Below are 14679 nucleotides of genomic sequence, written 5' to 3' on the forward strand. Positions count from 1 at the left end.
AAATAATATAAGTGCATTAGCCAGAAGCTTTTCTTTTGAGAAGACCACAAAGCAATAGATGAACAAATGAAGCCTTAATAGAAAGATATTCATGGTGTAAACAGGTAAAGGTGGCAATTATTTCAACATTTTAGCCACCCTCACCACTTAATGTTTTTCTTACAGTTAATAAAATAAAATAATAAAAATGTCCATTAGTTTCACACAGTACCTAAAACTAAATGATTCCAAGTATTTGCTACTATAATCCTGTCACCTCTGAGGGACATCTTTTTCTTTAAAAGATCCAAGCCTTACTCTGTACAAAAATGAGATTGAATTTGCAGTGTTCTTACACCATTCTGTATCATCGTACTAGACAATGTACCGTAAGGCAGGGTACGAATTCCAACAATAGGATCCCCCTCTAAGCTCTTTATTGCAAAGATTATTGTTAATATGCTATACTCATGCCTTTCTTCAAGTTCCGCACAATGAGGATTACACAGTTTTATACAAATCATATTTCTACCAGATACGCTCCATATCATCTCTTGTGGGGAAAAGAAAGAGAGATCAGACTGTTACTGTGTCTATATAGAAAGAAGTAGACATAAGAGACTCCATTTTGTTCTGTATTTGAGATGCTGTTAATCTGTGATCCTACCCCCAACCTTGTCCTTGCAAGAGACATGTGCTGTGGTGACTCAAGGTTTAAAGGATTTTGGGCTGTGCAGGGTGTGCTTTGTTAAACAAGTGCCTGAAGGCAGTATGCTTGTGAAAAGTCATCACCATTCTCTTAATCTCAAGTACCCAGGGACCTCTGCCTAGGAAAACTAGGTATTGTCCAAGGTTTCTCCCGATGTGACAGTCTGAAATATGGCCTCGTGGGAAGGGAAAGACCCGATCGCCCCCAGCCTGACACCCGTGAAGGGTCTGTGCTGAGGAGGACCAGTACAAGAGGAAAGAAGGCCTCTTGGCAGTTGAGATAGAGAAAAGCATCTGTCTCCTGCCCGACCCTGGGCAATGGAACATCTCAGTGTAAAACCCGATTGTATGTTCTGTTTACTGAGAAAGGAGAAAACCGCCTTAGGGCGGAAGATGGGACTTGCTAGCGCAGTGCTGCTCTTTATGCACTAAAAAGGTTTATGGAGATGTTTGCATATGCATATCAAGGCACAGCACTTTTCCTTAAACTTATGTCACAGAGATCTTTATTCATATGTCTTACTGCTGACCTTCCCCCTACGATGATCCTATTATCCTGCCACTTCTCTTTTTCTAAGATGGTAAAGATAATGATTAATAAATACTGAGGGAACTCAGAGACCAGTGCCGGCATGGGTCCTCTGTATGCTGAGCTCCGGAGCCCTGGGCCCGCTTTTTCTTTCTCTATACTTTGTCTCTGTGTCTCATTTCTTTTCTCAAGTCTCTCGTTCCACCTAACGAGAAACGCCCACAGGTGTGGAGCGGCAAGCCACCCCTTAAATCTCTAAAGTTAATTCATCAAACGTTAGGTATTGCTTTACAAAAAATGAAACCATACTGACTTAAAACTGAGACGACAAAAGATTAAAGAGCCTCTACCCTGTCCAAAGAGTCAAAACGAATGCAGGACAGGAGTGAGGATGGGAGGACAAACTTGATACCTTGCTGGAGTCTAAAAAGTCACCCTTTATCCCTATCTCAAGACGTGCTAGTGCCTTAAACACTGCTAAACACTTGATTGCCAGCTGTGGCCATTCCATCCTTAAAAAAAAAAAAAAATGGGGGAAGCTGGGTGAGTGAGTGTGTCTCTGACTAAAGCACTCCTCAGTAGGCAGTAAGGGCCACAGGCATAGCTGTGGAAAAGTTCAACAGGTAAAAGGGCCTCAGCTCCAACCAGACATCTGGTTTACCCTGCTTCCTCGGCACAGATACTGAAGAGAAAAAGCTAAGAGAACACAAAGGCTACCATCTGCCAAGATTGAGAATACTGAAAAAAAGCCTATTTTGGTTTCTATATATTTGCCTGGTCATTTAAAATTAAACCCTATCAAAAATTTCATAAGACACGTGGCTAAGATCAGTCTTCGCCAAAATTACTTTCATTATTGAACCATTTTCTGGCATCATGAGCTAAAAATGATCAGTAGCATCTGGATGCTAACCCAGTGGCCTTATCCACTAAGAACAAATACTGGGGTAGTTAAATTCTGGGTGCCTCAGTTTCCTCACCCCACCCCTCCAGCTTTACTTCTAACTTGTAAGTTCACAGCTAGTATTTTATAAGGAATGACAGGAGACTTTATTCTTGCTGTCTTTAAACAAGCCCATCTCCTTTCCTTGTCACGGCCTCTGCCGGCTGAGTTATTTTTCCAAAACAGAAACTCTGCATACTTACAATCACAACTAAATGCAGTCAAGGAGCAATTCTGCAAAGTTTATATTCTTAAGTGCTTACCTTTCCCTTCTTTAAAAAGTAAAATCATCAAGATTTTTATTGGCAAGCAAGCAACCTTTTTATGTTCTCCGAGTATTGCCAAAAATATATGCTTGTCTATAGGCATTATTTCAAAATTTATAGCATCAGTATGAAGATAATAATTACTAAGAAAGGACTCAGGCTATAAAATGAAAGAGAAGAAACTTTATTTAAACCATTCACTTTTTAAGTTACTATAAATTGTACATCAAATTGTCACACATTTAATAGTTTCCTGGATGATTATAACAGCTAGCTACCTAAGGTCTCCCTAGGTCTCCTCTGGGCTGCTCCCACCTCTCTACAATCCATTCTTCACACAGAAAGCCTAGTGTATTAGTCTTTTTTTCATGCTGCTGATAAAGACATGCCTGAGACTGGATCATTTATGAAGAAAAAGAGGTTTAATGGACTCATACTTCCACATGGCTGGGGAGGCCTCACAATCATGATGGAAGGTGAAAGGCACGTCTTACATGGCGGCAGGCAAGAGAGAATGAGAGCCAAGTGAAAGGGGCTTCCCCTTACAAAACCATCAGATCTCATGAGACGTAGTTACTATCACGAGAACAGTATGGGAGAAAGTGTTCCCACGATTCAAACATCTCCCACCAGGTTCCTCCTGCAACACGTGGGAATTATAGGAGCTTCAATTCAAGGTGAGAGCTGGGTGGGGACACAGGCAAACCATATCACCCCACGATCCTTTCAGAAGGACAATATGCTAATGTAAACCCTATGTTTAAAACCCCTGAATAGCCTGCCACAGCTCCCAGGATATTGATCAAACCACCAATGTGGCCTTTGAGGCCCTGAGGGGTCTGCTTCCTCCTATACTTCCAGCCTTTCTCCTATCAGTCTCCCAATGCTTACTGCTCTTCAGCCATACCAATTATTTTCAGTTCTTTAAATGTGCCACTCTCCATCTTGCCACAGGGCCTTTGCACAGACTGCGCACCCATTTGGTATACTCAAAGCTCTCTCCTAACCCCATTTCAACTTCATTCACCAACTTAGCTCCAACTAAGTCTTTGGACATCCGATCATGTGTCACTTTTTCAGGCTGCCATCACTTCCTTCAAACCAACCCTCTGGGTCAGTTGTCTTTGTTCCAAGTGTTGATGGGGTCATGTTCTCTTTCTCATGTGCTGTGTTTTATTATTGTGGCTAATTACCCCACCCCAGTTGCCTGGAAGCTCTGTTAGGAGAGAGGCCTCATCCTCTCCCTACTTGTCATTGCATTTCCATCACTGACCATAATTACTGGTACAAAAGAGATGCTCGATAATTATTGAATGAATAAATTAATTAATCAATTAGTCTTGTCTTGTTTGGTGTGACCAGGTCAAAGGATAAAACGATAGTAGAGTCCACTGGAAATTTGGAAGGCAGTCAGCCTACAGGTACGTGCTGAAGCAAACTGTTAAAGACCACATACAAAAGGCTTAATAGTCTTTCTTCTAGGTAGAGGTATTAATAAAAATGTCAGAAAGGGCATGGAGAAGGGAAGGGAATGGACAGAGTTGGAAAAGCAGTTGTTACAGCAAAGAGTGGGCCTTATTCACTCAAGGAATACTGCAAATGCATTGCAATAATATACCTAAACATTTGTTCAACATCTTTCCAGTTACAGACATGATTCACATCTGTCATTTCAGTCTTTCTTCATTCCTCTCGGCAAGTCAGTGACATAGACAGGGCAGATGCTATTCACAACCATTTTAAAAATGATTAAACAATCTCAGAGAATAATTTTCGTAAGAGCTCAGAGAGAAAGCCAAGGCTGCAACCAGGTCTTCAAAGCCTGGTTCCCTCCTATTCCCACACATGATGCTAATGCACAGGTGCGTCTAGTTACTTAACCTGAGAAAAGGTAGAACAACTAGAATTATTTCAAAGAAGGAGTTTCAACTTTCAATGGGTTTTCTCATTGAGGTTGTTGGAATGAAACTCTGACATTCATAAACCATTAAACTTGGGGAAGGAAAGGGGAGCTATGGATACATCTCATTTATTCATCTGTCCTTCCACCTAATATTTACAGTCAATGTTCATTATCTGCAATAATTTTGTTCTATTAAAGTTACTGCAAACATGAAATAAGCAAATATGGAATCATTGCTCCTAGGAGAAATACAGGATTAAGTTCCTATAAACCTCTGCTCATAACATTTTCATCAACTAAGCAATACATACCTTAATGTCTGTCTCTGTTCAAAGATACCTTATTTAATATATATTCTTCTTGATTCATTAGCATTGAAATCATGACCAGCAACACTGTAACTCATGCCTGAATGTGAAATCGGCCCCATTGTCCCATGAAATTGATGCTTATGGCTTCTTTGAATAAACATAAAAATTGACCCTCCCAGTATTAATTTTTTTAAAATTACATTTGTGTTATCTGAGTTTCTTTCTCAAGAAACCAATGACCAGGGCTCCCAGACAATATAAAGAAACTGAAACTTACTAGATTACTGCATCTGGACAATGAGACACCAGACCCCTCATGACTGCCTAACCAGCCACCTGCTTCCTGTTGACCACACTCCTCTTTCCTACCCATCCGTAACTCCTGTTTTCCCACACACAATTACATTTCTTCCTTGCTACATAAAACACTAATTTGAGTCAGAGAGATGGATTTGTGACTGATCTCCCATTTCCTCAGCTGCAAGACCCAAGTAAAACTTTCTTCCCTGACAATATTTGTTGTTTCAGTAATTGGCTTTCTGAGACACGACCAACAGAGCCTAGACCAAACCCCTGGCATTGAGTAACAAATGAAGCTACTCTAAAACAGGTGTATTTTCTCCACAAAACCTTACACCGAGGAATGCTAGACAGCACGTCAGCATGATGTTTGGGAGCTATTTTAAACACCAAAATCACCAACAAAAAGCACAAAAATGTGAAAATAGACCATGATATGTTTGGCTGTGTCCCCATCCAAATCTCATCTTGAATTATAATTCCCACAATTCCCATGTGTCATGGAAGGAACCTGGTGGGAGATGATTGAATCATGGGTGCAAGTCTTTCCTGTGCTGTTCTTGTGATAGTGAGTGGGTTTCACGAGATCTGATGGTTTTAAAAATGGGAGTTTCCCCGCACAAGCACTCCTGTCTTTGCCTGCTGCCATCCACGTAACATGTGATTTGCTCCTCCTTGCCTTCCACCATGATTGTGAGGCTTCCCCAGCCATGTGGAACTGTAAGTTCATTAAACCCTTTTTTTCCCACCCAGTCTCAGGTATATCTGTCAGCGGTGTGCAAATGGGCTAATACAGAGCACAAAAATAACATCTATATTATGAGAGCTGAAATAAGAAGGCAGAGTGTCTGTTGCTTTGTTTGACCCCAGCTAAGAACATGCATATCCCACAACTCAAATTGTTTGCCATTCCACAGATGACTATCAAAGTACATGAGTACTGATTTTGGGGTTTCAAATAAATCTTAGTATGCAGGACACATTTTCAAATGTGGAATCTGAATAATGAGGATCCACTATATTTGGGTTCCACAAAGCAAAAAGTAATGGGAACACACAGCCAAAAAAAGCAAAAACAAAAACAATACATCTCTAAACTTACAGGTACTGAGAGTAAAACGTAACGAATGAGAATGCAATGCCATCAAGTGACATAGAGAATTAAGTGCATCTTGAAGATAAAGGTATTTGCCAGACTCGCTGGGATGAAGGAAAAGCAGGAATTAGAAGAGGAAGTCCAAAAGATCACGTAAGTAGAGATGTACGCTGTGGTTGGGATGTTAAGGATCAGGGATCAGGCTGGCAGAAAAGATAGAAACATGGGTTTAAAGAAAGGAAGAACATTATATGTGGCTGCAGTGGAACTAGGGCTTTAGCATCTCGATGATGGGAAACAATGACAGTTTTTAAGCTATGGAGTGATTGGAAATTTAGAAAAATAATTGGTGATGTAAAGAAACCTGAACTGTATGAGACTAACCAAAGAGGACAGAAACTGGTGGTCAATGAAGAGGCTGCAGCAAGCATCTACCCAGAGGTGATACAGCCTGGATTAGCACAGCTGCCCAGAAAGGGGGCACTTGTTGGTAGATACTTAACAGGTAAAAAATAACAGGATTTGGTGACAGATTGAGTGTTGCAGATAAGAGAAGGGGAAAAAGCTGTTGAAGACGGGAAGAATGATCTCAGGATATTGTATATGTCTGTCTTCATCTGCTCTGGCTGCTATAACAAAATCCCATAAAAATGCATAGCTTATGAACAACAGAAATTTATTTCTCACAGTTCTGGAAGCTCGGAAGTCTACGACCAAGGAACTGGCAGACATACTGTTTGGTGAGGGGCTGCTTCCTCGTTCATAAAAAGCCTCCTCTTACCGTATCTCCTTTGTGGCAGAAGGAGACAAAGCAACACTCGGAGACCCTTTGTGTGAAGAGATTAATTAGTGCCCCAAAGCCCCATCACATTGGTGATTAGATTTCTACACATGAATTTGGTGGGGGGAGAAAAACATTCAGATCATAGCAGCACATTTAGCAATCTAATATCTTTAACATATTATATGTAGATTGAGTGCTTCCAATGGAAGAAGATCATTGAATTCACGCTATGGGACTGAATTATATAGCCTATACAATATTTTGAATGATACAGAAATTACAGATAATTTTAATTAAAAAGTTTGTATCAATACTAAAGATATTTTCTAATCTCACTGAAAGTAAAATGGCAAAGAAAAAATAATAATTTAGCCCCAAAGAGATACTGTCATATATACTACAAAAAAAAAAGAGAGAGAAAGAAAAAGAACTTAAAAAAAGAAAGTACAAGCCAAGTTCAAAAGTGACATTTCAAGTTTTTGGTAACCTCTTATGGGCCTCCTTGCTGAGTTGGGCCTCAGTAAACATAAAATTGTTGTAAATTTTAATTTTCCACTTTCTCCTGGAATGTGGAAAAAGCAACAGCCTAGGATATGGGAAACCAGAGTTCCAATCTTGATTCTGTTTCTGTTAAAATCTTAGGGAGATCCCTTCAGCTATTTAGTCCTTAGTTTCCTCATCTATAAAATCAAGGGTTTCAGCTAAATGGTTTTTAAGATCCCTTTAATTTCTAATAGTCTTTTATCCATTGTGCTCATGTTCTAAGAGCTTATATATTATATACTCATATTTTCATACACAGTGCCTTTTGGTAGAGGAGATGATATTTAGGGAGACTGAAATTCACTACTTACCTTTCTAGATAAATGCTGCATACCATTTTAAAATGTTAGGTCAGTGTGTTTGATACAGAGAAAAATATTCCTATTTATACCCTCTGGAGCAGGGGGTATAAATGATTTTAAAATCATTAGCAATAATTTATATCAACTTGATATACATATTTATTTCCAACCTATGAGTTTTATTTTAAAATAAATTTTATTGTATATATTTGAGGTTTACAACATGATGTCGTGGGGTACATACATATAGTAAAATGGTTACTATAGTGAAGCAAATTAACATATCTGTCATCTCACACAGTTACTTTTTTATGACAAGAACAGCTAAAATCTTATTTAACAAAAATTCCGAGTCCAGTACAAATTTGTTAACCAGTCATCATGTCTTACATGAGATATCTAGACTTGTTTATGCTATATGTCTATACTTTTAAACTATGGTTTAATTTTCTATCTCTGTACATTTGGCCAGATTTTCAATGAGTTTATCAAATATTTAACCAATTCGTAAGATTTCTACAATATTTTTCCAGCTATGTCAGGTTAAGGATGTAGCCAAAAGTACTGTATGTCCATTCTCACAGTGCTATGAAGAAATACCCGAGACTGGGTAATTGATAAAGGAAAGAGGTTTAATTGACTCACAGTTCTATAGGGCTGGGGAGGTCTCGGAAAACTTACAATCATGATAGAAGGCAAAGGAGAAGCAGGCCCTTCAGGAAGGAGTGAGTGCCAGCAGGGGAAATGTCAGATGCTTATAAAACCATCAGGTCTCCTGAGACTCACTCATTATCATGACAACAACATGGAGGAAACCACTCCCATGATTCAATTCCCTCCACCTGGTCCCACCCTTGATACTTAAGGATTATGGGGAATGACAATTCAAGGTGAGATTTGGATGGGGTCACTGAGCCAAACCATATCCGGTAGGAAATCCCAGGAACTTTTAAAAAGTACAGAAAAAACAACATTTTTTCCTTTCTTATTGTCAGAAATTGTAGGTATATTCATATACTTCTTCAGCTCTAGGCCTATGGGCCCATGCTAATTTGAAGGATTGTTTACACAACCTGCTTTGTTTGCAGAAGCCTATGAAATCATTTCAATTAATTATTCCTTATAACCCCATCTAGTTCAGCACATTAATATTGCCTTAGCATATTCATGAAGATATATTTATTAGGCATAAATGTGATGACAGTCCTTCAGAAACTATACAACACACCATCCTTGCGAACATTAAATTCTTTTAATTACAATTCATGGACTCACTGCTCTTAGAACCATATCCAACTCATTACTCAAATGACTCAGTATGGTTGTTTTGATTCATTCTGGATACCCATATAGAATTCGTTCACAATTGCTCCATGATTAAGCTTTTTAAATGCAAATGAAATACACACCAATTTGGATGTGACCAAAAGTATATGTTTAAATACCTTGACATTTATTTTCCAGAGAACAAACCACAGATGAATCTATGGAAGTCCAGGCAAACCAGAGGGTAGTTGACAGTTTAAAGGCCATCAAAGTTGGCCAAATAGTTGTTTTATGTCAGAATTGGTGGCAAATCCACTGCTGAGGCTCTAGGGCCCTAAGACTCAGAGGCGAAACCTACACCAGATGGCTGGCAATCAAGGAACCTGGCACAGTCACCTGCAAATGGCCCCTGAAGCACAACGTAGCAGGAAAGACAGAATTTACAGAACCCCCTGTAAGATCATCATGCAAATATTCTGGACCTTGGTTAATCCCAAATAAATAAATAAATGGATAAGTAAATAAGCAAATAATGATAAACGAAAGCTTTGATTCTGCATGGGGAAGATGATGTTTGGAGTAATTCAGTTGGTCCATGACTGTATACACATTTTCCCCCAGTATAGAATAATGAATTTAAAAGCCCTTTATAAAATACCAGCCTCTCCACTGGATTCTGTTCCATCTCCATATTTGGCTGTATTATAATTCTCTGCATTCTGAACTACTTTTATTTATTTCCAAAAGAAAAGAAAATGTTTTAACCACCATACACAGACGGATGACAAATAGCTCCACAAGAAGAATTATTCCTGTGCAGAATAACATTGTGGCTCAACTGTCTAATTCAGTAAATAGAGAAAGGATTTAAATGATTAATTTTGCAGGTGTGGATTATTTACTCTGAAGATCATCCATGTTAACTTAAAAATCAGAATCATTCACCACACTCCTGATTATCTTTCCACATTGTTCAAGTTTTTACTCAGGGAACACAAATCTATTATGGTCTTAGGCAAACATAATAAGGATGACATAAAAGGATGATTTTTCAAAAGTCATGAAATGCATCCCAAAGCTATGTATTAATATATTAACTATATCATGGCTCCTTTTCATTGCAGAAGCCTTTCAACAATTACCTTCATTTGAAAAAGAAGCAAAGAAGGCATTACAAAAACAAAATCAATTCTTAACTGTTTTTAAGCATTTGCCTTTGATCTAGCACAGTGTTGTGTGCTACAACAAACAAGAAAAAAACGGTTAAAAAATGCATATACCTTCAAGGAACTTAGAATCTTAGTGGACATGAAACTTCACATTTTAAAAAGTATATCATTTTATAAGGCTGAACATTAGTAACCAAAGTAAGATTGTAGTTTGTAGAAGATAGTGCCATAGAAATTCAGAAAAGACAGGACCAAAGTAAGAAGGATTCATTAGAGAAGATTCTTTGGATGCCATGGGGCTATCCCCAAAGGAGAATTTTCTGCTTTCTTTATGCAGATCACCTGGCACAGTGCAAGGATCACATAATAATTTTCCAAATTTAACTGAAGGGAATTGTGATAACAAAATGGAAGGGAGAGGTCATTCAAGCAAGAGAGCAATATAAGAAAAGAAAGGGTGAAAAAATAAATCAGTATCATCTATGTAGTGTTTTTGCTAAAATGCTTAACTTGAATGTAATCATGAGAAAACTGTTACCAAACACCAGAGGTTTGGTCTAGCTCTTGTTGCTTGCCACACAGAAAGCCAATCACTGAGACAACAAGTATTGCCAGGAAAGAAGGCTTTAATTGGGTACTGCAACTACCTGATCAGTTTCAAATTTGTCCCCTCAGCTGATTAAAATTAGGCATTTATATAGCAGGGAAGAACGTAACCATGTGTGGGAACACAGGAATTAGGAAGGGGTAAGGAAGAGGAGTTGTTCAACAGGAAGCAAGTTGCCATTAGGTAGTCATGAGGCGTGAGGGCTCTGGCATTTCATTATCCAGATGCAGTAATCTGGTGAGTTTCAGTTTCTTGATACTTTCTGAAGTCCTGATGGTTAGCTTCCTAAGAAAAGAACTCATATAAAACAAACTTTCTCAAGTTTTAAGAATGGGAGGGTCAATTTCTTTCTGTCTTTATTCAAAAGAAACCATAAACATTGATTCTATGGAACAATTGGGCTAGTTTTTAAAATCATTAGACAAATCCAAATCTAAATAGAGGGACATTCTATAAAAAGCTTGACATGTGCTCTTCAAAAATATGAATGTCTCCAAACACAAAACATTATGCAGGGGTATTCTAGATTAAAGGCTACAAAAGAGATAACAACTTAATGAAATGCATTTCCTTGATTATATCCTGGAATGAAGAAAAACAGCAAGGTTATTTTTTTAATTGGATAAATGTGCATATAAACTGCACCTTAAATAATACTACTGCTCCAGTGTTTAATTCTTGAGTGTGACAATGACATTATGGTTGCATAGGAGAATGTCATTGTTTTCCAGAGAGATACAACTGAAGCATTTAGTATTTAGGGGTGATGGATCATGTCTGCAACTTGCTTGAAATGGCTCCAGGAAAAAAAAAAAAAAAAAAAACAGTTCTATATATAAACACATACCCACAAAGAGATAAACCAAATGTGGCTTTTGTGAGTAAAAATGAAATAAATAGTTGTGGGAGAGAAATAATGAGTCAGATGGGACTAGATTAAGTGGCAGATAGTACTGAGAAATGATAAGACTGATGCAGAGGTGTCTGAATAGGGAAGGAATCAACAACTGATGGAGATCTTTGAATTATAAAATGAAGAACTTGACCTAGACTTGGAAAAACAATAAAGATACTGACTACTCAATAGCCTTTGGCTTAACAGTAAAACAATGACTTCATACACCAGGAAAACAAATATGGTTATACTAGGCAAAAAGCACTAGAAAAAGGAATGTTTTTGAAACTGACTCAATAGTCCCATAGAGTTTTTTTGATAAGCATAGAAACTGACCCTTGTGGTCTTAAAGCTTGAAACTTACATTGGCTTTATCTGTATTCTCAGGCCTCTCAAAAAAAAAAAAAAAAAAAACTATATATATATATATATATGAACTGAAACTCACTAGATCAACACATCCAGACAATGATTTGCCAGACCCCTCATTCATCATGATTGTTTTCTTATCCCTTTCTAGTTCCTATTTTCTTACAAATTATTACATTTCTTCTCTACTATATAAACTCCTAATTTTAGTTGATAAGGGAGATGGATTTGAGACTGATCTCCCATCTCCTCGGCTGCAGCACCCAATTAAATTCTTCTTCCTTGGCAATAATTGTTGTCTCAGTGATTGGTTTTCTGTGCAGCAAGGAGCAGGACCTGGACCAAACCTGGTGTTTCAGTAATACTTTGAAGACCAATTAGAAAAGTCTCTCATAATAACCAAAGGGAGCATAATGAAAGCTTGAGCTCTATAGGAGCAGAAAAAATGGAAAGGCAAGAATAGATCCAAGGATGAATAGGGAATATAGGTTTTGGATGGATTGCTTACATGAATTCATCTAAGATTATTTCCCTCACTAGCTCCCCATGAAACCTCAAGGCAGTCCTCATCGTCTCTCCCAATTCCACCAGAGTTCAACCAAAGCAACAACAACCACATTTCGGCTAGGATCTTTCTTCTGGGATCCAAAGCCTCTGCCACAAGTAATTCCAATAAACAGCAGCCTTCAGGAAAACACTGACGGTGTCTCTCTGATTGTATGTTAGTGTACAGTAACTATACAGGAATATTTTTTAAAAAATCATAATAAAGAGAGTTCAAAGAAGAGAAGGAGGTCAAAAATGACACTGATGCACTGTGATGTTCATTGCAGTATTATTTACAATACCTAAGATATGGAAACAACATAAGTGTCTGTTGGTGGATGAATAAAGAAGTGTGTGTGTGTGTGTGTGTGTGTGTGTGTGTGTGTAAGATTATTCAGCCATAATAAAAAAATCTTGCCGTTTGTGACAACATAGATGAACCTGGCAGACATTATGCTAAATGAAATAAGCCAGACACAGAAAGACAAATACTATATGATCTCACTTATATGTGCGACCTAAAAAACATTAACTCATAAAATAGGGAGTAGAATGGTAGATTCCAGGGGCCATGGGTTGGGGTAAATGGGACATGCTGGTCAAAGAGTACAAATTTTCAGCTTATAAGATAAATAGGTCAGGCACAGTGACTCATGCATGTAATCCCAGCACTTTGGGAGACCACAACGGGAGGATGGCTTGAGTCCAGAAGTTGAAGACCAGCTTGGGCAACATGGTGAAAGCTCATCTCTAAAAAAAAAAGAGCTGCCATGGTCCCAGGTACCCAGAAGCCTGAAGCACAAGGATCACCTGAGCCTGAGAGGTCGAGGCTGCAATGAGCCATGGTCATGCCAATGCAGTCTAGCCTGGACAACAGAATAAGACTTTGTTTCCAAAAAAAAAGAGAGAGAGAGAAATTCTAGGCATCTAATATACAGCATGGTGACTATAGATAATAATGTGCAATTTATTTATTTATTTATTTATTTATTTATTTATTTATTTATTTTGAGATGGAGTCTTGCTCTGTCACCAGGCTGGAGTGCAGTGGTGTGATCTCGGCTCATTGCAACCTCTGCCTCCCAGATTCAAGCGATTCTCCTGCTTCAGCCTCCCGAGTAGCTGGGATTATAGGCATGCCCTACCACGCCCAACTAATTTTTTGTATTTTTAGTAGAGACAGGGTTTCACCACGTTGGCCAGGATGGTCTTGATCTCTTGACGTTGTGATCCACCCACCTCTGCCTCCCAAAGTGCTGAGATTACAGGTGTGAGGCACCGTGCCCGGCCAATTTTTTATTGACGTAAAACATATATATAAAATTTACCATCTTTAAAATTTTTAAAAACAATATACAACTTTTATTTGTCAATTATTCCTTAATAAAGCTGGATGGAAAAGAACAAAAAAAAAAGTCTATGAGATGTCTAACGTGTCAGGCTGAGGGAAATGGAAAAATCTGGAAGGAGCACTGGCTTGGGGCAAAGGCATCATTCTGCACATTACTTTAGAAGTGAAAGTATATTGGCAGAATGGAGTCTCCCCATTCTGCTGCAACAGTTTTCTTCCCAGATTGCTTTTGGTGCTGCTTTGTTTAAAATACAATAGATATACTTACTCACATAATTCATGTGTCTGACTTTCTGTCACGTCAATATCTAGTTAGGCAAATCAATCTTGTTGCTTTGTCCCTGAGGGCAGGTGGTCAACTTGGTCACTATAAAGCAAATTTCCAAGATGTTTTCCCTTACGGATCTTTTTCTTTTTATTTTCTACGCAGTTTATTCCTGGTTTCCTCTTTTATGACCTCATTTCTTGGTTTAGATTTCAGTTTCTTACTCGCAGATGGAAGCCTAACATGATTTTATAGCTAAATCATGCTGGAGCTTTGGTTTGTGTGTTTTTCTGCATGCACTGCATGTACATAGTAAGAGCCCAGGCCTAGATTTAAATATGGGATCTGCTACCTACTGGATAAATGACTGGGACAAGTTACTTAACTTCTATCAAATGAATATAGTAATGTATACTTAATGCACACCTTAATGAAATAAGATAATTCATGCAAATTACAGTACCTAAAATAGTAAGCACTTAAAAAAGAATTCTTATTATTACTATAACTGCCATTAGAATCAATTTTACTTCAATATAGAATATAA

The 14679-nt window shown here is 38.2% G+C and overlaps 1 protein-coding gene and 1 long non-coding RNA gene across 2 annotated transcripts in view; one reads left to right on the forward strand and one right to left on the reverse strand.

Moving 5' to 3' along the window:
• The window catches only part of LOC105477531 (heparan sulfate 6-O-sulfotransferase 3), a 759454-nt gene that overhangs the window by 449692 nt on the left and 295083 nt on the right, over nucleotides 1-14679 (reverse strand). The window lies entirely within an intron of this gene.
• Nucleotides 1-14679, forward strand: part of LOC105477505 (uncharacterized) — a 96096-nt gene that overhangs the window by 64311 nt on the left and 17106 nt on the right. Inside the window, exon 6 of the long non-coding RNA XR_011614659.1 lies at nucleotides 6044-6188. This is a non-coding gene — a long non-coding RNA (uncharacterized lncRNA). The remainder of the gene's footprint in view (nucleotides 1-6043; nucleotides 6189-14679) is intronic.

Source organism: Macaca nemestrina, chromosome 16 (assembly GCF_043159975.1).
Source record: "Macaca nemestrina isolate mMacNem1 chromosome 16, mMacNem.hap1, whole genome shotgun sequence".
Classification (NCBI taxonomy): domain Eukaryota; kingdom Metazoa; phylum Chordata; class Mammalia; order Primates; family Cercopithecidae; genus Macaca; species Macaca nemestrina.